Raw genomic sequence first — 26,300 nt, forward strand, 5'->3', positions numbered from 1 at the left:
CTTTCAAGACCCAGAGCCCTTTAGGTTTCATGAGATCAGAACAGGACAGACAGACTGACAGCTATGAATCAAATACAAATTTTTCCATTTGATCCAAGTCCATTTTATCACTATTCCACCGAGTCTGCTTCAGGTTTTCTAAAGTTGCATGGTCTTGGAAAAGCACAAAGGGGAAATGTTTGGGCTGAGCTAAGCCGTTTATTCCCTATAGTCGACGCACTGTGTTGGTGCCCTGGGCCTTAACCCCAGATCTGTTCCTCATTAACACAACATGTGCTGATTGTGAATGTTCTTTGCAGTGAGCAGAAGACGTGGTAGTGTGAACACAGCTGTTAGCACTGCACAGTGGTGACAAAGATAACTGGAGGGTAAGTGCAGGGACGGGAGGGTGACTGGTGTGTTGTACAACAAAGCTAAAAGTGTAGCGCTACAAGAGATGAGCAGTTTGATGAATTATCTGAACCACGTTTACCTTAACGGTTAATTTTTAATGCTGGTAATTTGCCTACAAAACCGCCACTGAATCTGCACACATTTATCTATGGTACATTTCCGTCATTAGAATTGTATGTTCTCCAGCAGCTCGCATTCTGCAAGTAAACGGCATCTTTAAGAAGCACAAACCCACTTTCATTGACATTTACTGTTCCCCACAGGTGAAATGACCTACTTAATTCAACCCAAGCAGGTAGGTGTTTGGCCACTTCAAGAAATCAATCGTTGGCTCTTTCCTCCCTCATCTCCACCGTGGGCCATCAGCCCACCAGCTTCACCAGCTTCACCAAGCTCCCTCGTCCAGCCTTGGGTCATTCGTTGCCCTGCCTCTACCTCTACCTCTAGACTCTGCTCCTTTAGCAGTGCCTCGTCCCTCCATCCTCCCAGCTACATTTAGCTCCTCCTTCCCTCCAGCTATACGCTTTGGTCCTCCGTCGCCCTGGCTCTGCCATAGGCCTCCATAGACTTGTCATTGCTTCCATTGGGTGAACTGTTCACTCCACCTCGGCCCTTTGGGACTTCGACGTCACCTTCACCCTACAGCTTTCCTTGTGCTCCACCGCCAGCTGCGACATCTCCCATGGATGGCCCCCACTCCTCCTCCATGGCACCTTCCTCTGTCGACTCCACCCTGGGCCACTCTCCTGACTGTGTCCTGGGTCCTATGCCTGTGTCCTACACCTTAAGAAATCACCCCCCCCCCGTTTCCCATGCCTTGGTATGCTTATTACCCTCGGTGTGGATCAGTGGGTCTGAGATTGGTGCTTTTTAGCTGCAGGATCATAAGGCTGTTGCCTACATCGAGCAATATTTACATCCCCTTATTCTTTCCCCTGTTGCAATGTTATTTCTATGTTTATGTGTTTAAGTGCTTGTTGCTGAGGCTTTTCCCCCTGATCTCACACTGTCCTACTTTAAGCACAGTCCGAGATGTTTTTTTTTTTTTTTTACTTCTTTTTTTCCCTAAAGAATCTTATTTTCTCTTATATGCTACCTCTTAACTGACCTGTCTTTCCCTGAAACGTGTGATGTTTGTGTATGGTTGGAGGGGCACAATTTCGCTGCATGCAACAGTGTTGTGACGAATAAAGGCATCATCATCATCATCATCAAAAAAAAAAAAAAAATGGCTAAAATGACATTTAATTGTCCAAAACATTTATCTATTCTGTTTAAGAATAATCTATTCTGTTTGCTTTGTTCTGTGCAGTGCATTATGGCCCATTTCCACTGTGTGGTATGGTAGGATACAGGTCAGTATGTGTTACCTTTATCAGGCTTTCGTTTCCACTGCCAAACGGGTACCAATATTATGACAGAAAGTTTCAGTCGATGTCTTTTTCGCTCGAGGAAACGTCAAAGTAACGTTGTATGGCTTGTTCACATATCATATGAAAAGCACTTCTCACAAAATAGCTGCTTTAAACACATAAATGTGTATAAATGTTCAATAGTAACCTTTCTATGAACATGATTGGATTATAACTGCAGATCAATGATAAAAAATAGCTTACGAGAATGTAAATCCAAGTTCATAATAGTCCAAAAGGTGAAGATATAGACATGGTAGTTTGTACATGTTTTAGGTTGCCGAAACAATCACTTGCTCCTTTGCTTATTTCGGCTTCTCTTTTGATTTTACATCCATCACGTTTGTTAGTTTCTGAAAGGATCAGATGTCATAAGCACTTCAAAAATCACACACACGTTATTATCATCAGCTCAAAAGGTTTGTTATTTCAAATATAGACACGCGGCGAGCGTACATAAGAAAGCAAAACCACTCACACTTTGGATTGCCTTGCAAATACATATGGGGCACAGGGTAGATTCTGCTCTTTTTCTTGGCTTTGTGGCAGTTCATAAAGACAATGACTAGGTTTGTTTAAGCTCAGGTGGACCATGGCTCGTTATTATCTGTTTATATTTATACTGTCTAGCCATTGTATTTAAAAAAAAAATGGTACTTCCTTTGTTGTCATTCTTCTAGAGTTGATTATCTGTAAACATACAAATACAAATAGCGTCTGTCTTGCTCCCTTTTGTTGTGCTAGGTACCCTTTCGAAAGGTACCCTTTCGAGAGGTTTTCAAAATCTTTTAGGACATGGTACCAAAATAAAAGGTTTTGCTGCAAAAAGGGGTTACATTTCAAAATGTAAAACAGTCAGGGCCAGCGAGTCCATAGACGCGACCTAGGCGGCGTCTGCAACACCTCCCTCACCACCCGCGTCCTCAGTTATATCCATGACCCCCCCAAACCCAACCCCTCTCCCCGGACTTCAATTTCATTCGCGAAACCCCCAACCCCCAACCCCTTTCACTTTGATAATGGGTCAGTTTCGTTTTCACTTTCGTTCATTGCCTAGAGCGGCAGTTCAGCTTGCTACAGCCCTGAAAACAATAAATATTTTCTGTTATTATCAGCTATGTGTAACTGTGAATGACAAAACATATGGTTATCAAGATCTTTCAGGACTAAAAAGGTTTTGTTGTCAAAGGTACAGGTAAATATAAAAATGTAAAATAGTAAATAGTTCTGAAATTTTTACAGAGTGTACTGGCTTCTCTTTTAATTGTATTTTTATAATAACTAGAAAATTTGTATTAGCAAGAACCCACCAACTTAGTGCCCCTTTTATTGGTTTGGGCCACTGCCCCTGAAATGTCTGTGCACGGCCCTGGAGATCAGACCTGAATTTTCTCAACCTCAACCCTAAATGTGTAGGTTTATTTTTAAAAGGCAATTAACAGAATAATTTATTTTCATAACAGTGACAGAACAGTCAATCAAACCGGTTTCTGGGGAACTACAGTAGAAAAAAGGAAGTAGTTGTCTATATGAACTTGGGAGCAGTTTACTTCAGGACTGATTTGTCCTACTTGGACTCCTTTTTTACAGAATATCAAATACCAACGTATGTGCTGAATCTACAAAACCTCCCCAACTCAACAAATACAAGGTGAAGTACTACCTGCCCAAACAGTCTCAAGGTCATGCAAATACACAGGAGGCCTCTGCGTTTGATTTGCTTCTGTGTGCTCTGTGTCACCCTTTATTTGTAGAGCCGGCTCTCACCAGCTGCCGGAAGGCTGTTATGCTTCTCCTGTTTAACTCGCTGCTCAGGGATCATCTTGGCTGTGTGACATTTGTTGGCATGTTTTGTGAGTACTGAGGGATTCTGATTCTCATTCTTGTCAGGAGAACGAAGTTTCTAGTCTAAGACAGCAGAATGATGCCTACTCAACTTTTTTTTTTCCTTTATTATCTCCAACAGAGCTGGGAATTGAACAGGAAGTTCATTTCAGAAATCAACTGAGGCAAGAGCATAAACTGCAAATCTATCACTCTCTTCAAAGTCTTATTTTAAAGAACAACTATCTGTATTTATAAACCATTATCTATGACTTTTAGCTCAATAAACTCTTAATTTACTGCTTATTAATAGTTATTAAAGTAGTTTACATGGCATTAGGTAGGATCATGAATGTAAAATAAGATCATGCGGAATATGTAAGAACAAAAAAAAAAATAGCCAGTAAATAACAGGCATGTTATAAGCCACTAGTTATTATTGAGAATTGGTACGCTGAGAATTGGTATCTTTTTAATGGCTCACCTTCCCAAAGCCAATGTGATTGTGGGAGTTTACAGTACATGTTGTTCAGGGGTGGCATGTGTGCAGTCATGTGATTTGATGGTGGACGGTGGAAATCCTTACACATTCAAAAATAAACAAACAAAATCTGTCACTGGGGTGGTATCTTTTCAAAAGGTACACTTTTGCATTGTACAAGTGGACATTAATACCATTAAGGTTAACTTTTATACTTTTAAGATACTATGATGTACACATTTGTATTTTTTAGATATACTATGTTCCTTTAAAAACCTGCAAGGAACAAATTCTCCCTTTTGAAAAGGGAACACCCCAGTGAAAGATTTTATTTTTATTTATGACAATGTACAGATAAGGAATTTAGTTAGGAGAAAACAGCATTGTGTTCATTCCAAACAGTTCACCAAATAACAAACAGAGTTTATACATTTAAAAGTGTACATTTCAGAGATGCTTTAATACAGTTATATCTGTGAGGCAAACATATTTATATGAATATTTGTGGAGATTCAGTTTATTTTTTTCTAATACATTTTCCAGTAATGTTTACAGATAGAAAAATTATGCACAGACAGTTTTATTGATTTTACAAAAAAAAAACATATATAGTATAATATGATATAATATAATATAATATAATATAATATAATATAATATAATATAATATAATATAATATAATATAATATAATATAATATAATACAATATAGGCAACGCAGTGGCGCAGTAGGTAGTGCTGTCGCCTCAGAGCAAGAAGGTCGCTGGAGCAAGATGGATCCTTAGCTGGGTCAGTTGATGTTTCTGTGTGGAGTTTGCATGTTCTCCCTGCGTTCGCGTGGGTTTCCTTAGGGTGCTCCGGTTTCCCCCACAGTCCAAAGACATGCGGTACAGGTAAATTGGGTAGGCTATGAGTGTGAATGAGTGTGTGTGGATGTTTCCCAGAGATGGGTAGTGGCTAGAAGGTTGTGGTTGGGGGTTCATTCCGCTGTGGCGACCCTGGATTAACAATGGGACTAAGCCAAAAAGAAAATGAATGAATGAATGAATAATATAATATAATATAATATAATATAATATAATATAATATAATAGGCCATCACGTGGCATAGTGGATTCCACAATCACCTCACAGCAAGAAGGTCGCTGGTTCAAGCATCAGCATTGAAATTTCTATTTCTGTGTGAGTTACTTTTTGGTTGGCTGTCTGTTTGTTTCTAATGAGTCTCCTGTTTTCGTTACCGCAGACTAGTTCAGTAAAGAAGAAAGAAGAAATGCCTGCATGTGTTTAGCGTTTTTTCTTAATCGCAAACACAACAGTTATCTGGTAGTACTGTGATCTCCTGATTGCAACAGAGAAATATTGGGAAATCTCTGTAGACTGATGGTATGGCTTTTAGATATAAAGCTACAGAGTTTTTCAAATAATAGCTCAAAAATGATGTTGGTGAAGTAGGAATGGTTTCTGCTGTTTTGACGTCAGCTGTACTTGTGAATGAATAGCAGATAAAAGTAGTTCCTTATACAAAAGGTTTGTTAGACTCTGGCGTTTAATTTTCCTTTTTATGCACATGATTATGCCATCGAACTGTTGTATAAACACAATATCACATTGCTGGGACACTAAGGCACTCCTTCCACCAGTGCCAATATACATAAGCATATATATATATACATATATATACATTTGAAGTCAGAAATATTAGCCCCCCTTTGAATTAGTATTATTATTATTTTATTTATTTATATTTTAAAAATTTTTCCAAGTTATGTTTAACAGAGCAAGGAAATTTACACAGAATGTCTTATAACATTTTTTTCTTCTGGAGAAAGTCTTTTTTTATTTTTATTTTTGCTAGAATAAAGCAGTTTTAATTTTTTTAAAACCATTCAAAGGTCAAAGTTATTAGTGCTATATTATTTTTTTATTTTTTTGATAGTCTACAGAACAAACCATCGTTATACAATAACTTGCCTATTTACCCTAACCTGCCTTGTTTACCTAATTAACCTAGTTAAGGCTTTAAATGTCACTTTAAGCTGTATAGAAGTGTCTTGAAAAATATCTAGTAAACTATTATTTACTGTCTTCATGGCAAAGATAAAATGTTATTATAAATGAGTTATTAAAACTATTATGTTTATAAATGTGTTGAAATAATTTCTCACTCTTAAACAGAAATTGGGGAAAAAATAAACATGAGGGGCTAATAATTCTGACTTCAACTGTGTGTGTGTGTGTGTGTGTGTGTGTGTGTGTGTGTGTGTGTGTGTGTGTGTGTGTGTATATTATCCTTTACAGTTTTTTGTGCCAATCAGTGATTATTCTATAAATACAACCTTGAAAGGATTTTTATAGGTGTAGAAAGTTTGACAATCAGTGATTGAACTAGGTATTGCACCACTGGTTCAAAACACATTAATAAGAAGGTTGCCAGATTAATGATACAAACAAATGCTGATCTAAACTGTGTTCTAAATAAAAGCAACTGCACGCTATAGAATGAATATTTTCATATTCAAAGGAGTTTTTGTTCTAACCAACCTTCTGAAATTTATATTTTAGAAATGGCTTTTATTTCTTGCAACTGAACAACAGAAAACTGACAATGATCATCTAAGGTAAACCTCAAGTACTTTATTTAGTGTTAAATGCTAATAATGCGAGTTTGAATGCCATTTTACATGACATTTATTGCTATAGTACTGAAAGCAGCAGCAAATAGTTCACCTCAGATTTTGAAAATAAAATTTAAAATGAAACTTTATTGTAAGCCAACACATATCAGTGACTCAGCATGCACATTTAATATTGTTAAAAAGGTTTAATATGTATTAATTAGATTTTAAACCTTACCATTTTGTTGGAGTACAGTAAATGCTCTATTCTGCTGCAAATTTCTTTCATGTTTCGTCAGGTGCAAAAAGCCAAATTGCTTATAACTGCAAATCCCGTCATGTAGCGTATTGTTAGGACACGGGGTTATAATGTAGCCTAATGTTTATGTTTGTAATATTTATGTTATTTGCTCATAAACCACCTCATGAGTAACTCTGAATCTGTGTCTCATTTTGGAGTCTGTTACTGTCCACCAGAGGTCACATTTTGATCACAGATGTGTACTTTGAGAGTCCTGACTGAATGAATAAAATACACTGTTTTCCAAAAAGGCAACCCGGGTGCTGAAATATAATTGTCTAAACTGGCATTGGGTGGGTTAAATGACAAAACCAAAGACAGGCATTCTGGCACGTAACACACATTTTCAAAGCAGAATATCTGACTTCAGCATTGTTTTTCAGATAAACAAGTATGTTCACTTGGCATGTTTCTTAAATATCTGTAAACATATTATGGTATTTTTATGCTTTAGAAGAGTCAAAAACCAATAGGTTAAGATGTTTTTATGGTCATCACATAGAAATTTCCTTATATGAGTGATGTTGTCTGTGGACCAGGCGTTTCAATGTCTTGTATGTAAGGTTAACAGGGCTTTGGGTACTCAATAACAGCGTGCAGTATTTGATCCCACTCTTGCTTTTTCCAAGGGTAATTTGTACTAGGATTGACTTTATTTGAAATGGATCCTACTACACTCCAATATCCACATATGGAGGATTCAAAATAAGCTCAACAGTGCTCATCTCCCATGAATCAAAAGATCCTAGCAAAGCTATACTGTTAATCACTCAGAAACAAATAACTGATCTAAAAACACCATGCCAGGATCAACTCAATCCAACCACGGGAAAATGAAAAAGCTACTGTATGATGACGACTATGATTCTTAGATATGTTGTGATTCTATTAACCCTCTATGACAGCTAGTTAAATTCCTGCAGGACAGACATTCTTCCCAATCCAAGGACACAGTTTTTTTCCTTGAATCAAGATCAAAGCTAAAACTGCCTCTTTTGGAAGTTTTTTATTTATTTATTTTTTTTTCAAAATCACCAAGATGACATGCATTGACAACTCCATCATGCTGTCAATTTAAGCTCTGATGACAGCTGAGTTACGATGGAACCGAGGCACTAGCCAGCACTAACAGACAAATCCTTTTATGACCTTGTCTATAATGGAGTTTAATGGTTTATGATGTGTAGTGCTGGAGAAAAAGGTCATCCGAGGCTTCACTCCACACAGCCAGTGCATATAGAATAATGGGAATGATTTATCATTCTGAGGGGTTTTTATCACGGTTAAACAGAGGCACCGCAGGTCAAATCCAGGGAATCCTCTACATGGGCAATGCTAAATGAGGGGACCAGAACAGATATGCTGCCCTTGGCATCATATTTTAATGACTTAAAACGTGATTAGGATAACTGTATTGAATTTAGGGTGAAGAAATGGGAAAGCTGGTGATTGATAGTATAGGTCAACAAGGCTTTGAGCTGCAATGCCTTCATAAGGTCAAATCTAATTTCACTGTATAGGAAAAAAAAATACTACATTTACTGTATAGTATAAATATTTTATCCCTTCTTCACAATTTTAGGAATGGACAACCAAAAAAGAATAAACACTAAAATATATATATATATATATATATATATATATATATATATATATATATATATATATATATATATATATATATATATATATATATATATATATATATATATATATATATATATATATATATATATATATATAAAAAATAGACCCCTTAATTTATCAGATGAAGTTCACTTTCATTTCTACAGTATGTAGTAGATCTTGACAGCCATAGCTGGCCAGTAGGTCATTGATGAGGTTAAGCTTTCTAGTGATTGAAGTGATCAATATAACTTGGCAAGACCATTAAAGTCAGACCTATGTCAGACCTATACTCAAGAGACAACTCATATTATTTATTTAACAAAGTAACTGCAATTGAAAAGTAAACTTTTTGAAAAGCTTCATTTAGTACATTTAGAACATTTAGAATAAGTTAAGGATGGATTCCACAGCAAAGAACATTTTTAAAGCACTACACAGACATATACTATGTGACTTTTTACATAATTACAGAAAATTCTGACCATCATCCTGTAGACCAGAAAGTCAGGCATCATTCAATACCAGACATTAAAAATGATACAAGCATGCAAGACATTAGACAGAAGAAACAAACATGGATATTCAGGATATAAGCATAGTAATAATTTAAATGACACCTGTGTGAGTAAAAAGGGGAACAAAATAAACAAGAGAAACACATCTGGATAAACACTGCATGTTTAAGCAGCACAGAAGCACGCACCTACCTACCTACCAACCTACCTACCTATCTATCAATTATATCTTAACATTAAAACAGCTCATAACATAGCTTCATAACATTATTTGTCAAGATGCAGACCTTTATTTTGGATTGCTCTGGAAATTAAATAATGTAACACAGGATATATGTGTATATAGTGGCATGTGCTTGTTAGGCTTTCACAGAGGCATTGTTTGTCATGAACAGGTGAATTCATTGTGCCTTTTTCAGCTGTTCTCATCCAAAAACTGACTGTCATGCAATCATATATACAGGGCAGAAGGCAGTGACGTTGACATGTTCCTCTTCTGCTGTCACATACATACATTTGAGGTCAGAATTATTTGCCCCTTTGTATATTTTTTTTCCCAATTTCTGTTTAACAAAGAGAATATTTTTTTTCAATTTATTTCAAAACGTAATGTTTTAATAATTCATTTCTAATTACTGCTTCATTTGTCTTTGCCATGATTACAGTACATCATATTTTACTAGCTATTTTCGTTTAGAACATTCTAATGTTTAAACTTGGAATTATATATATATATATATAAAAAAACATTAAAGTCATCTCTCTGAGATGTAATTTGTTTTCAAAGTATTTTTACAGTTCAATTTTAGTGATCTTCATGTTTACAATTGCGCTCCTTTCACAGCGCACTTTGAAAACATTGATGTAATTTTGAATGCAGCCATGGCTCATGACGAAAGCTATGTGACCTATTATTTAAAAGCGGAATTTATGTTACGTCTTCAAAGCTTTTGAAAACAAAAAAACATAGCATCCTTTAGTGCTTTTATTTTAGGTTATTGATTAAGTATCTGCACTGACGTTTCAATTAAAAGAAAAAAAAAATCCTACTTAATAATAATAATAATAATATACATTAATATTATTATTATTAAAGTATGATTTTTACATTTCCTAAAAAATAATAAATATTAAACAAAATCCTAGTAAATAGCCTCATTATTAATTTATTTATATGACATTAGAATATGTGTTAGCTTTTGTTAGTGATTTTATGCTTTAGAATAGAATATGTAATGTCCTCAATAATATGTGTAAAGGAAACATTGTCCCTATGTATGTGCCATTTACATATATTTCAATTAATATGTGCATGTTTTTACCAAAACTAATATTGGATTTTTTCTAAATGCATGTGCATGTAAAACAATATAATTTGCACAAAGAAATGATGTGGTTTTTCTCTAAAGACATTGTCACCACCCTGTTTAGAGCATCATTATGGGCGTTTTACGGTAGATCTAATATGTGTAACTACATGTTATAACTACATGGTTAAAAAGATAGATCTGCAACCGGGAAATGACTGGTTTTGGTAAAACACTCGTCACTATATCATTCTTTTCGCAAATGGTGCATCGTACTATGATAGTTCAGTCGAGAGTTATGTCGTTGCTTGGGAAACACACCCCAGGTTAGGGTAATAAGACAAGTTATTGTTTACGATGGTTTGTTTTGTAGGCTATCGAAAAAAATATGTATAGCTTAAAGGGGTTAACAATTTTGCCCTAACTTGCCTAGTCAACCTCATTAACTTAGTTAAGCCTTTTAATTGTACATAAAGCTGAATACCAGTATCTTTGAAAATATCTAGTTAAATCTTATGTACTGTCATTATGGCAAAGATAAAAGAAATCCGGTATTAGAAATAAGTTATAAAAATTATAATGTTTAGAAATGTGCTGAAAAAAAAAAACTGAAATTGGGGAAGAAATATACAGGAGGGCTAATAATTTTGACTTCAGCTGCATGTGTTGTCAGGGATTCTCTGTAGTTTTTTTTTTTTTTACTTATCCACCTAATGATTGATAATGATAATTGTTAACATATCAATAAACAAAGGTATACAGTACAGTATGTTTAACTTATGATGTGGTTTGCTAGCTACTATCTCTCCATATATGTTAAGATATGTTAACAGTAAGATTAGTATTTGGCATAGCTTGATCCACATAATACATTCTATTTCATCATACACTAGCCACATTTTCTATTAAATCTGTCAGCTCAAGTGTTCAGACGGGCTCAATTTTGCCATTGAGCTTTGACTTGTTCAGATTACAAGTCAAGTTTTTCTGGCTATTTCAGTCAGAACACTTGTCAACAGTTGATAGAAAATATACAAAAGTCAACAATGTCACAGTTATCTGTTGTTCAATGATTCCATACGGCTCAACTTGACTGCCAAATGTCTTTTAGTCTGGAAAGAGCTTTGTACAAGAGTCCATTGACACATTTTAAAATGAAGGAGTGCTTTGGCCATAAGCTCTCATGGAATATCACTATTCCTCAAGCCTGTTGCGACACTGGAACTTGAGCATGATTGAGCAATTAGGGCTTTCAATCTGCAGGGAGCAATAACCACTCATTAGCTCTTACCAGCACAGAAACCACATATTAGACCCATCGCCAACCCGAGGGTGGTCAGTCTGTATAATGTTAAGCAAATCACTTCAACATGCTAATTAGAGCAACCTGCCAAATGCCAAGATGCGTCCAATTGGCAGAGATGCAAAGAGTACTGAAAAATTATATTCAAGTAAAAGTAACATTACTTACCCAAAAATGTAGTACAAGTAGAGTAAAAGTATTTGTTGTAAATATTACTCAAAGAATGAGTAAAAAGAAGACCTTTTAAAAGTACTCAGGAGTATTACACTGTGATACTGTGTGTGTGTGTGTGTGTGTGTGTGTGTGTGTGTGTGTGTGTGTGTGTGTGCGTGTGTGTGTTTGTGTGTGTGACAACATAACATTCTGTAGTGCTTTCAGTTATTATTTAAGGCCATTTGCCAATATCAGTCATTATACAGTAAACATACTTCATTTTCTCATCAGTGACTCTAAGTCATTGTGTGTAAAGATTTTGGACATCTTCTTGGACACTTTTTAATGCTTCCAGAAAGTTTGGTGCATTTAAAAAGTGCCCATGACTAGAGATTGTTCAGTATGACACAATTAACTTTTTTATGTGCAATTTGATTGGACAGGAAAAGACAAATAAAGTAGTGATTGCAGGATGAAGGAAAATAGCGGAGTAAATGTACCGATACAGCACTAAAATGTACTAAAGAAAAAGTAAAGGTACACAATTTTTAAAACTACTTAGTAAATTACAATTCCTGAGTAAAACTACTCAGTTACAGCAAATTGAGTATTTGTAAATTGTTCCACTGATAATTAGATCATTTGCCATAAATATTGAATTGACCAAAGTGAAAGATTCCTCTAGATAATTTTAGTTGTAGGCAACCTTTTTTATGTTTTATTATATTTATGTGTATTATTCTTCTTCAAAGATAAGTGGTACCTCTGAATAGGAGGATTATTTATCAAGCAAGCAATGAACACATTTGACTTGGATCAAATGATTTATCCCATGTGAACATTACTGAATTTAATTAGTTTGTAAATTCAACCCATATATATATATATATATATATATATATATATATATATATATATATATATATATATATATATATATATATATATATATATATATATATATATATATATATATATATATATATATTAGGGCTGCTCGATTTTGGTAAAAATCAGTTGAAGTCATAATTATTAGGGCTCCTGAGATTTTTTTTTTAAATAAATATTTCCCAAATTATGTTAAACAGAGCAAGGAATTTTAACAGCATTTCCTCTAATATTTTTTCTTCTGGAGAAAAGCTTACTTGTTTTATTTCTGCTAGAATAAAAGCAGGTTTAAATATTTTGAAACACATTTTAAGGTCTATATTATTAGCCCCCTTAAGAAATATATTTTTTGATTGTCTGCAGAAGAATCTAGTGTTATACAATGAACTGCCTAATTGCCCCAATTGTGTGCTGTCATCATAGCAAAGTTGAAACAAATCAGTTATTAGAATTGAGTTATTAAAACTATTATATTCAAATTTTCTTTCCATGAAACAGAAATTGGGGAGGAAAAGGGTTGCTAATATTCAGGAGGGCTAAAAATTCTGACTTCAACTGCATATATTATTTTCCACCCTGCAAAGGAAAGAGAAATAAATACAACAGAATAAAAATATGAAACAAACTGTGCTTTAAGCATCTTCACTGTAAGAAAAACACTTTAGCTACAAAAGTCCAGAGCAGTGATGGATTTTCTCGTTTTGTTTGATTAATGATAAAAACAGGTGGCAGCAGAAATTGCACGCTGTCACTTTAATGGTTTCGCTTTCACGTTTCTTTTGATTCTCAACTCGTTTGTTTATTACATAACTGAGGGTTAATAGGAAGTCATTAAACACCGCGTTTTGACACCTATTTGACCATTAAAGCGCTCATGTTAAGATGAGATATGTGCGCTCTGCTCGTCTCAGTGTGCAAATGAGACCGAATGCTGACCGCATGCTTCTGACTGTGTGTGCGCGCCGCACACACACAGAAAACCATGCGGTATTTGCGCTTTTAAGAGCAACACGTGAACAATTGGAAAGGTGCGGTATATAATGCAATAATCGTTTATCTCGATTAATGGTTTCTCATAATCATTAAAAGCCAAAATCGAAATCGCATTTTCGATTAATTGCACAGCCCTAATTATATATATATATATATATATATATATATATATATATATATATATATATATATATATATATATATATATATATATATATATATACATATACACACACTTATAAACTGTATAGTCAGAATTATTAGCCCTCCGGTATATTTTGTTCCCCAATTTCTGTTTAGCAAAGAAAATATATATATATTTTTTTCAACATATTTCTAAACATAGTTTTAATAAATAATTTATTATAACTATTTTTTTTTATCTTTTATGATGACAGAACAAAATTGTTTATTAGATACTTTGTTCAAGATATTAAAAATCAGCTTAAAGGGCAATTTAAATGCTTAACTTGGGTACTTATATTAAATAGGCAAGTTAGAATAATTGGGCAAGTCATTTTATGAAGATGTTTTGTTCTGTAGGCAACAAATATATCACAAATATATAGCTTAAGGAGGCTAATAATATTGACCTAAAAATTTTGACCTTTTTAAAATAATTAAAATTTAAAATACTATAAAAAAACATATGTAAACGAAGATAAGACAATAAACTGATGTCAGTGATGAAAAAAAGAAGTTACCATTGCTGTTAGAGATTTAACTACTACTGCCTGACAGGAATAAAAGATGAAACGTGGAACATGTCAGAAATGATCACAATATTTTTAGCACAGAGACCTAGCCACCTCCAGTGACCATAAGTGAATAGGTTCAAAATATATACAGTATATATATCATTTTGTAACTTAAGACTTCCAGCTTGCAAAATGATGACAAACATAAAAAGGACAGAAATAAAAGTTAAAAGTTTTTTGCAGTGCTATTTTTTACTGTGCTGGAGTGACCGGCAGCAAAATGATTTCAACTTCAAAAATACCCACAGTAATTCAGCAATTTTAGATGTTCAGAAATGGAGTTGGTCTCTGACATTTCAAGTGGAGCAAAACCTCCAGGAACAAAAATCCATTCTCAATTTAGTGCAGCATGGAGCGATCTATACTCACTAGAATTCTTGTCAAGGACCGTAGAAAATATACTGAAAATGTGGGGGAAAAGCTAAAGTCAAATGTCAGATAACCTTTCATTGATTAGGGCAAATTATGAAAAAAAGGCTTTAATTTGGAAACACATTGAAATATCTCAGATGTAAATTAAAACAGCAACAGAACATTAAATCCTCACATAACCAAGATGAAGGCATAAAAAGTGACATGTACACTTATGTTACTTGAAAAATTTTAACAAATCAATCAAAAATAAATCTAAATAAATAAATAGATAAATGAAAAGAAAATCGAAATAAATACATAGAAATGCTAATTCTAAATTAATTAATTAATTAATTTAAATAAATAAAATGAATAAATATATCAAAATAAATAAATAAATATACAAAATAAATAAAATAAATAATAAACATAAATAATAAAAAATAAATAAAATCAAAAATAAATATAAAAACTAAATAAATTAATAATAATAATACAAACAATGATGATGATAATAATAATAACAAATCAAATAAACAAATATAAAAATAAATTAATTGAATAAATAAATAAATTTATAAATGAATGAATGAATAAATAAATAAATCAAAATAAATACATATAAAACATTAATAAATCAATATCAACATAAATAATACAAATACAATAATTAAAAAAGCAAATAAAAATAAATAAATATATATCATTCATTCATTCATTCATTTTCTTTTCAACTTAGTCCCTTTATTAATCTATGGTTGTCACAGCGGAATGAACCGCCAACTAATCCAGCATATGTTTTACGCAGCGAATGCCCTTCCATAAACATCCATACACACTCATTTACATTCATACAATACGGACAATTTAGCCTACCCAATTCACCTGTACTGTCTTTGGACTAAATCAAAATAAATAAACAATAAAACATTAATAAATCAAAATAAACATGAATCATAAAATACATAATAAATAGGTAAATAAAAAATAAATATAAATAATGAAATATAAAAAATAAACAATCAACAGAAATAACAGTGAAATGTTAAGCTATTTATACAGCACTTTTACACCAATGAATCTAATACTATAATACTGTTCTGACTGCGTTTTTATTGTTGTGCAATATAACAAATTATATAATATTTTTATAAAATATAAATGGAATTTCTTCAATAAACGGCATATATGCATCTTGCGTCTATCTGCAATATAAAATCACTTATATATTTGTCAACTGTTGATGTAGGCAAACTCTAAGCTGCCCATAAACATTTATTTTTGTCTCAAATTTCATGGGGGAATAAAATTGAGGAAAAAAAAGGGAGGGTAGAGGTAGACATGACGAACATGAAAATGAGATTGGATGTCATAGAACACTTGAGGGTGCTTAAGGTCTTTATGAGGAAGCGCAGCGGGGAGGGAGGGAGGCTGGGAATCCTCAGCAGGGAGACACTTCTGTGGCTCTGGGAGAAATGAAGGGAGCATCTATAATCATTTGGCGGTGTGGAACGAAATGAAGGTGGAGGGGGCTGGGGGGTAGTAGCTTGCACTGTCATCCAAGTGTCAGGATAACCTGATTAGAGCCAGACGTGATTCATCTATCGCTCCTACTCTTTCATCTGAGCTGTTTGGAAAACTTCTACTTTTCACGCTCCCTCCATCAAGCAGTAGCTTTACTGCTTCTCAATGCCTCACTTTTCCTATCCTGTTTGATGCTTTATTTTTTATTTATTATTTATTATTATTTATTTATTTATTTATTTTTTGCATTTTCTTGCTCACCCAAGAAACCTTTTTCAGAAGCCTGTCTTATTTGTTGTCACATGAGCGGTTGGAGAATTAATTCTCCACAATAATATTATTTGTAATGCAACATGAGCATGATAGGATCATACCCAGCATTAAATGTTTTAATGCATTGAAATATACAGCTTTTGGTAATGGTTTATTATTGGTGCCATCATTAAAAAATCCGCACTTAAATGAGGAGATGCTTTGTGTGCTCTTAAATCAAAACCCTAAACTACTTAATGGGATCTGTTTACATATAAAACATTTTCCGGTGAGGGCTGGGTTTTAAGCCTGGTTTATACTTGACGTGTCCGCTAGTTTGCTTGAGTGCGAATGTGACATCATCGAGGTGTTAGTGGAGGTTCACTTTGGGTGCGCACGACATGATTTCGGCTGGTAGAATGCATGATTTTTTTTTTTGAGACTTGAGCAAACAGTGTGTGTGGCACCGCATTTGATATGAGATGATTTTACTCAAAATAGCACACGTGCTGCTGATGATGTGACAATAAAAGTGATTTGAGTTGAATATGAAACACTTTTAAGAGATTTAATCTAAAGCATTCCTGTAGAGAGATCTTTATGATCTATGATCAATCAGATAACCATATCAATAATTCTTGGCTAGAAATTGCAACAGACATGGGAAAGTAGGAAAGTTTTTGTTAAAAAGTTTGGAAAAACCTAAAGGATAAGTTTGTTAAAGCCAAAAGAGGTCACGGCAAAAGTGGAGACCCAGGAACACAATTACAGAATATGGTTTTCCTCCATTTACAGGTTTTACATTGATGTATATATTACAATTTTGAATTAAAAATAAATAAATAAAAGTTACAAAACTATAATTAAGGATCAAATAATTTATTTGATAACTAGAAATAAATATTTGAACCTATGGGTTTATAATATACTGATGGCCTGTTTTTCTAGGGCTTTATTGGTGATAATGGTCAGGAATGTTGGACCATTATTGCCTTTTTAGCATAATTTTAGGACAGAAACTAGCCAGACAGTAATGCATCAATTGTGGAGCGGGCTAAAAAAAAAAAAAAAAAAAAAAACGGTCAGTACTTTTAGTAAGTGTACTTTTTTTTTGCTTTTAATCTTGCCATAATAAAAAAATATATATATTTGTAGAGCAACCCATTTTTTGTTGTCATTAATAATTTAATAACTTTAATAGGTATAACTGTCCGAGATATGAACAAAAGCAAATGATGCATCAAAGTTTGATAAAAAAAGTCTTGAATGGTTATAAAAATCCTTATAATCATTAAAATATTTTTTACAAATAATAAAAATAATTTGTTTAAACGTCTTGAATGATATTAATAATATGACGTAGTTCCCAAAATGTTCTACTTCTCTGCTTATCCGTCTGAATTCACTTTCTTTTTTTACCGCCCCCTGTCGTTTTGAAAAATATCACAATGGCGAATATGGCAAGTCGTCACTTTAAAATTATGAGGTTCTATCTGACATTTTTGTCACAATTGAGGTAATAGCCCCTTTCACACAGTGATACCTGTAAATATCCAAAAAAATTCAGGAACCACTTTACTGGTAAATTAAAAAAAAAAAAACGCTGTTCACACAGGCAAAGACATTACGGATTTTTTTCCAGAAAAGACCGTTCACACATCCATTGCAATATAGCGGTAAATTCTGACACCATTAATGAGAAATGTCCACTAATAAAATACAATTAATGGGAAATTTAATCAATAAAATACATAATTCTTATGGTTAATCAGCTATACTAATAGAGAAGTACGGGTAGACATTACTAAAATACAATTAATGGGAAATTTAATAAATAATTTAAATAATTCTCGTTAACTCCAGGCTGCAACCGTATGTGATCTATAGATGATTACCCATGTGGATGGATGATACTAGTAAGTGCAGAAGGCCCCTACTGGCCCATATCTATTAGCTGATAACTACTGATAACAGCCATTCAATCGAGCGATAACATTCAAATCGGCTGCATATGATCACCCCCTAAGTAAACTGTTTCCTGCATGTTAAACTTCTTACTAAGCAAAGAGCAAAGTGAAAAAAGCACAATGCACAACAAATGATACAGTAAGCCTTCAAAAAATGCTTCACAAGGTACATGATTAGACTCTAAAAATCCAGAATTCACTGGGTGCACTTTGAATATAATAGCAAACAGGGTTTTCTTTTTTTTTTTTTTTTATCTCTGCTGCATCAGAGTACTTTCAGAGTACAATTCAATACATCACTATAGTACAATAAACAGGCTTTTGCAGGATGGTGGGTACTAATGTAGAGTTTGTCACCTAGTTCACCCTGCTTGGAAACATTTACAAAAAATCCTGCGACTAATCATCTCCACATTAATGATTCTAGGTCTAAATCTTTCTTTCTTTGGCAATGTCAGGCTCCTTCCATTGTCAGGGTCTCTTTCTCAATCAGATTGCAGAAGTTACAGGGTGCAAGGTCATGCTTTACCCACCCCCAGGCCTCACCCTGCTCCCACCTCAATTATTTGCTTCAGGGAACAATTACTCCAGCCGCGCAGACCTCTCCATCCCATTTCACTCATTCTCTCTCTCTCATTTTCCTTCTCGCAGTTCACATCACTCACTTCAAATATACCGCCCTCAAATCATGTTTCATTTTTGTGCATGCTTTAAACATCAGAGATGGGAATATAAATATTTTGTCACTGTACCTTTCAGAAGATTTTCATGGAATCAGTACTTTACTTCACTATTTATTTTCATACAAATTTCTATGTTTCCTCATTATATTTTTTACAGAAAGAGCAGTACTTTACACTTCTTACATTTTTAAGCCATACCTGTTACATTAGTTCAAATCTTTTGAAAGCGCATTAGTTATTATTTCTTATAGTGCAATTTGAATTAATCAGTCTATTTTGTTGCCGATGCACACATATGCAGCTTATTTCTAGGGCTGCAACAATGAATCGATTAAATCAATTTAAATCGATGACTAAAAATGTTGGAGAAACCGATAAACTAAAAATGAATTTTAGAATTGTTTCGTCATGTTACTTGACGCAGAGACGTTTGATTATTAAAAGAAAAAAAAAAACTTTAGTTGTGAACGGAGCAGAGTAAGACACTGCCTTACTCGCGCACTGATGACGGCAAAGTTCACCGCCTCAAAGACATGACGGAGAAAAAAAAAAACGAGGGGTGGTAATGTTAGAGGAAGGCAGAGAAATCTGTGCGACCAAGGTGTGCGACCAAGGTGTAGGAGTATTCCACATTAAATAAGCAAAAAAGTGTGTTAACGGCCAAATACGCAAAAGTGATGATGGGAGCACCCTGGCAATGATCCAGTACCTGAAATGCAAACATGTTGGAGTCTTTGATGAGAAGGAAAGAGAGCAACAGCAGGGTAAATCACTACAGAATCCTACTTTTGTTCCGTTTTGAAGTGAGGAACAGAATGTCCATGGTTGGGTGTTTACTTGTTATACAGCTTCACAAGCATGACGTGAAAAATTCAAACAGAGCTTAGGCGAGTTGGCTGGTGGTGAGCAAGAGAAAGACGTGTCATATTATCACAGTTATGCAGTGTTTTTAACTACCCAATGCTTATTTTATGTTTTAGACATGTAAAAACACAAAAGTATTAGTAAAACAATACATGATAATAGAGTTTTTAAAACATAAAAGAAAGTCTTTGGAAGACTAACAATACATTCAAATATAATTTGCTGATGTATATAATTCATATCAGATACACGTATAGTGAAAGTAACAATAAAGTTCAATCTACTCTTCTCCCAGCAGGCCAGCCACTTGCTTGCATGCATGGGGCTATAAATAAACATGGCGATGCCCAACTCACTTTATAGATCATGATCAATATCATTTATACATCTTTTAAACAACAAAAAACACTCACTTGTATATTTTGTAATTACACGGAAAAGCATAGTAAAAGGGATACATCTGTCTTACACAAACTTGCCAACACTCTTTCCCATGAGTCTCCCATATTTCAGACCTATCGTTTCAGAGATAGAAAACTCACCAGTGAAAGGATTAATAACAATAATAAAGCAGCAGTGGTATAGTTACTTTGCACTTTGCACTGCAGGACTAAATACACATTTTCATTTACTCTGATTTTTAGATAATTTTTTCATCTGTAGTCATGTAGAGCTGCAATCCAAAAAAAGTTTTTCTTACTTAGTAATTTTGTCTCGCTTCCAGTCAAAATATAAAAAAAGATCTTAAATCAAGATTACTAGATAAGAAAAATGACATAAGAAAATTAAGAAAAAGGAAAACATATACAGGGGGCTAATAATTCTGACTTAAACTATGTTAGAGTACTGATGTCTTTAGTAAAGCCTTCCAGGACCAAAGTTGCAAACCCAAGTTGCTGCAATGATTTCCAACTAGTGTTGCTCCACGACCCAAGAAACCCACTCCAAATGAAAAGATTTCAATAAGTATTTCCAAAAGTAAGGCCCCATCCAGTCTTGTTTACATGTGCTATGGGAGTAACAACAGGTCAACTTGTGTCTTTGGGATTGCAATTTGTGGTATTCCATCTTTTTTCACACCCTTTAAACCACCTTAAATTTTTCTATCCATCAAAGGTTTCTCTACTGCGATAGTGCCCTAAACTCTCAACCTAAAGTAGCACAAATGAAAACGGATGTCTTCCAATATTTCATCGAGGGCATCCTGGCTAGAACAATAAAATAAACCAATAGCCCTTTCGTGGAGCCATTTGAATCGGTCCTGTAGCTCTGTACTGAGATCAGAGAGGATATTGAGCGCTAGTCACTGGACGCTTCAAATCAATACCAGTTGAAGCCAAGGGGAGACGGTGCAGATTGTGGGATGATTTATGCCTCGCAAAGGGCATCTAATACCCCGTTCAGAGTGTGATGGGCTCTACTATAGTGGATGAAAAAAAGCAATGCTGGAATCTATAGCTGTTTGATTCACGAGCACACGGCAAAGATCTGCAAACCCGATGGGAAAAACTGCCTCAGCTATTTTCTGCAGGAACAATTCATTTTTTAACAGAGGGTATGACTGCTTTGAGGAGTGAATCGAGTATTCAACATGCCACATCAGTAGCTGAGAGGTCTATAGTTCTGCACCTATAATAGAGTTCAGCAGGATAAAGGAGTGATAAAGGATGAAGTACAGTAGTGCAGCACCTTGTTTTGATTCAATCCTCTTTTTACTTTTTGAATAATAATGGTCTACAAAGATTTGCTTTGGCAGCATTAAATTGCTTAAACCGTTTGTTGCAATATACTGTACTTTAATGTTTCTACTCAATTGAAAGTTAGGGCTGCACGATTTATAATTTATCATTTATATCGAGAAGTGCTAATGGTCAATAGTCACATCTCAGGATGTGCAATGTCAAGTCAGTATTATAGTTGATCACACAACAGTTCAAAGCGTGTGATTTGTGGAGTCACTGCAGAGTTTAACCATAACTGAGTGAAAGTGCGTCATTTTATGTTAAAGGCTTGGTCCACTACGATATCATATATTAAACTTAATTTTGATGTGTAATGTAGCTGTGTTAACATAAACAACATCTCTAAATGTACATTAATACGCTCAGAGTTCAATGCAAAAGGAGGCATTGGCTTTTACAGAGTTAGCATAGCAAAGCATACAGCAAACAAAGTTTGGAGACTACAAAACAAAACATTCAGTTTAGTGAGATAACAAATGCTTCAGGTTACGGGCAGTCACTATGCGCATACACCCCACGCATTGATGCACTGTATTGTTATAGCAGAGGAAGCTAATATGCCATCTAAACGCTGCTATTTACACTGAACTTTCAAAGGACATGACAAAGTTAGAAGTGCTTACAGTTTAATTTTAATGTTCCAAAGAATTCTAAAAAAGATATAGCTCTAGCATTTGACAAAGGAGAGCTTCCAGAATCTCTCCTAGTTTAGTGCTGGACTTGGCTAAAAACTCCTCACAGAAGAAGCAGCTCTAACCATAATAGATGAAGCTGTGGATTGCGAGCCACCACCTGTAAGACTTTTTATTTGTTAAAATTTATCTATTATTGCCTAGTGTTAACGTTATGTTGTAGCAAAGATGTAAAGAACTGTTTATACTGTTACGCTGAAATACTGTTTGGCACGGTTAACAATTTAGCTACAAATTCATATTTATCAGTCAAACCTTTGCAAACACCTACAATCTTCACCAGCACTGCATTTCTCTCTCTATGAGGCCACTTTACCTGCATTCCACATCTCGAATAATGAACTTGCTCAAGATATGTGAACGATTCATATTACTTACACATGCCAATTCCGAACATATGTGAAAGACATTTGTCAGATTTTATTTTAGAGAGCAGGCATGAGATTTAGCTGTGTCCTTTTCATTTTCTGCCTGATTCAGGCTCAAACTGATAAGGCTAACGGATACTCTGGCACAGCGCATATCCTGATGATGTGGAGCCAATCAGCAAATCACAGCACATTATGTTAGCTGACGAATTAGAGCCTTTTAAGGGCGGGCCTTTTGATGGAACTAAGAAATATGACAGTCATTTTCTTGTTGCCTGAGTAGCTGCATATAATCAAAGTAAGATATATGAAAAAAATATGTGATTTTTTTTTTTTTTTACAAATGCAGCATGAGCATACATTATATAAACACTTATGTTGTCTTATGTTGCTTCATTCGCACGTCAAACCCCGCTTCATTCGCGCGTCAAATTCACTTCAGAACAGACGCGGATTTGAGAGATGGGCAGGGCTTCTGTCTGCCCGGTGACTCTAGCTTTGTTGCTAAATGGCTAACATGGATTTTATGAAGAAAATAACAGTTTTTATGTGCTTTATGAAAGCTGAAAAACAGCGTTTATACGTTTAGGGCCTTGTCTGAGTCCACTACACCCTTTCAGAGGTGCATCCAGCTCTGTGAGCTCATAAACTCCTCCAGAAACTAACCTGGCTGAGGGAGGCTTTCAGTGGTGCTTCCCAGCCCAGTTGAGAGGGTGCTCGCTGCAGAGCCATTTGAGGAGAGGTGAGCTCCAGAGAGGGGGAGCATGAGCTGTCGCTCCTCCTCCTGTAAGCTGTTTTAATGCGTACACCAACCCCACCTCTAACCCTACCCCCAGTGACATCACTCGTAGAAGAAGTGCAAAAAAGGTGGAGCTCAAGCTTAAGCTCCCCCTCTCTGGAGCTCACCTCTCCTCAAATGGCTCTGCAGCGAGCACCACTTGGCCCAGTTTAATGAACTTCTTGTTGGTGTCGACTGGAGGATTTCCCCAGGGACACCCACAACAGGCGATACTTCACAATCACGCCCCCACAAGAGCAAGCTCCTGATTGGTTAACACGGCGCAAATCTCCGCGAGTCTTGAGCGATTCACGCGAAACACTCGTTAAGCACGTCAAACGTGCAAAACGCTCAATTCGCGCCACGCCATTCGCATGTATCGCGCTGCAGGATGTCTATTCCGTGTCTGGTGTGAACGCAGCATTATATGTTATAAACACAACCAAGCCTTAAAAATACAGTCTGGACCAGCCCTTTGAAGTACTTGTGGACAATACATTTTTATAATTTTTTTTATTTGATTTTGATTACATTATTCAAATGCGTAACCTGAATACTATTACTGTGCGTTCACCTTAAAGGCAGCAACAGCGTCAAAGTTCACTCTGGCTACAACGCCTTTACCAATGATACCAATGCTTATTAATGCGGTGAGAGCATTAAAATTCACTACAATTATCTTGTATTTAAAGGGGCCATAGCAGCATGTCAGGAAAATCAGTTACATTCACACATAAAAACCTGTTTTTTATCAAATTCATTTAATTTTAAAAGATCAAGCTGGCCACTTATCCAATATAATATATCCACACACACACACACTTGAAGTCAGAATTATTAGCCCCCCTGAATTATTAGCCGCCTATTTTATTTTTCCCCCAATTTCAGTTTAACAGAGATAATTTTTTTCAAGCACATTTCAAAACATAATAGTTTTAATAACTTATCTCTAATAACTGATTTATTTTATCTTTGCCATGATGACAGTAAATACTATTTGACTAGATATTTTTCAAGACGCTTTTCTACAGCTTAAAGAGACATTTAAAGGTTAGAATAGGTTAATAAGGTAAAATAGGCAGGTTAGAGTAATTAGCACATATTATTGTATTGTAAAACATTGTTTTGTTCTGTAGAATATCAGAAAAAATATAGCTAAAAGGGGCTAATACTTTTGACCTTAAAATGGATTTTATGAAATAAAAACTGCTTTTATTTGGGCCGAAATAAAACAAATAAGACTTTCTCCAGAAGAAAAAATATTATCAGACATACTGTGAACATTCTCTTGCACTGTTAAACATCATTTGGAAAATATTTAAAAAAGAAAAAAAAAATAATTCAGGGGGTCTAATAATTCAGACTTCAATTGAATATATATATATATATATATATATATATATGCAATTAATTTGAAATTAATTAATGAATTAAAATAAATTAACGCAATTAACGCAGTTTTTTTTTCCTGTTGTGGCCAAGAGCAGACCGGGCAGTTTCCCGCTGGGTCGATGTACTTTTTGGGCCGGGCCGATCATCTTTTTATAATCTGATCGGCCCATAAAACACTTAGCAGACTGTCATGCTCTTCTCCCTAAGTGATTGACAATCCTGTGAGCTGTCACGCTCTGAAAGTAAGATGTTCCTTTTCCAGGCAGAGCGGCCATGTGACATAATCTGCAGCCCATTGGTTCTTTTCTTTATTGACATTGGGCCGACCCAATCACAAACTTCAATGTTGGGCTCTGTGTAACTTAGGTGTGTATTTTTCAAAATAGTCGAGAGTCACGCCTGTTTCTTACGCGCCTTTCTTTATTACCAAAATAAAACATGATTATTAATTATTTAATTGGGACAGTAAAGTCTGACTTTGCTTACAGAAAAGTCTAGTCACTTAACAAAAATAATGTACAGAATAGAATATAAATTGCAGTGGAAAAAAATTAATTTAAAATCAATTGTACATGACTCCCATGAGCTTGGACAACTGCATCCATACAATTCTCCAATGACTCAAATAACTTATAATAAATATAATAATAAATAACAATAAAGTCATCTGAAATGGCAAAGAAAGTGTTCTTGCAGGACTCCCTGGAGGCATCATTACACTGCTTCAATCTTTCATTTTTAGTACTTCCCAAATTTAGTGAAAACCTCAGATACTGTTGGTTGGGCACCTTTTTGACCAACCAAGTTTGTGGACGCCATTATAACGACACAGATCTCTCTGCCTATTCATGCCAGAGTCCCGTGGAAAAAGTGATTGACAGGTGCTAATTCGTGTGTAACCTATCTTTATTTATTCATGACTTGTTTATGGGTAAAACGAAGACCATGCGTGTCAGGTAGTTAAAACAGTAAGCTACAAACAATTAATTCATTATGAATAAATGATTTATTCATAAGTCCATACAACTCTGCAATGACTCAAATAACTTATAATAAATATAATAATAAAGTCATCTGGAATGGCAAAGAAAGTGTTCTTGCAGGACTCC

At 34.7% G+C, this 26,300-nt stretch overlaps 2 protein-coding genes, 1 long non-coding RNA gene and 1 pseudogene across 26 annotated transcripts in view; 2 read left to right on the forward strand and 2 right to left on the reverse strand.

Annotated features, from left to right (window-relative positions):
- LOC147837710 (uncharacterized) overlaps nucleotides 1–26,300 on the forward strand; it is a 633,655-nt pseudogene that overhangs the window by 343,888 nt on the left and 263,467 nt on the right. The gene's annotated exons all lie outside the window — the stretch shown is intronic.
- Nucleotides 1–26,300, reverse strand: part of brsk2a (BR serine/threonine kinase 2a) — a 312,045-nt gene that overhangs the window by 133,276 nt on the left and 152,469 nt on the right. The gene's annotated exons all lie outside the window — the stretch shown is intronic.
- LOC147837713 (uncharacterized) overlaps nucleotides 1–26,300 on the forward strand; it is a 977,861-nt gene that overhangs the window by 31,074 nt on the left and 920,487 nt on the right. The gene's annotated exons all lie outside the window — the stretch shown is intronic.
- On the reverse strand, nucleotides 1,426–4,707 carry LOC147837714 (uncharacterized). Its single transcript, XR_015526553.1, has 2 exons — nucleotides 2,185–4,707; nucleotides 1,426–1,870 (listed from the first exon to the last, which is right to left on the reverse strand). It is a non-coding gene; the product is annotated as an uncharacterized LOC147837714 (long non-coding RNA).

The sequence above is a fragment of the Danio rerio genome, chromosome 25 (assembly GCF_052040795.2).
Source record: "Danio rerio strain M-AB ecotype USA chromosome 25, GRCz13ab, whole genome shotgun sequence".
Lineage (NCBI taxonomy): Eukaryota > Metazoa > Chordata > Actinopteri > Cypriniformes > Danionidae > Danio > Danio rerio.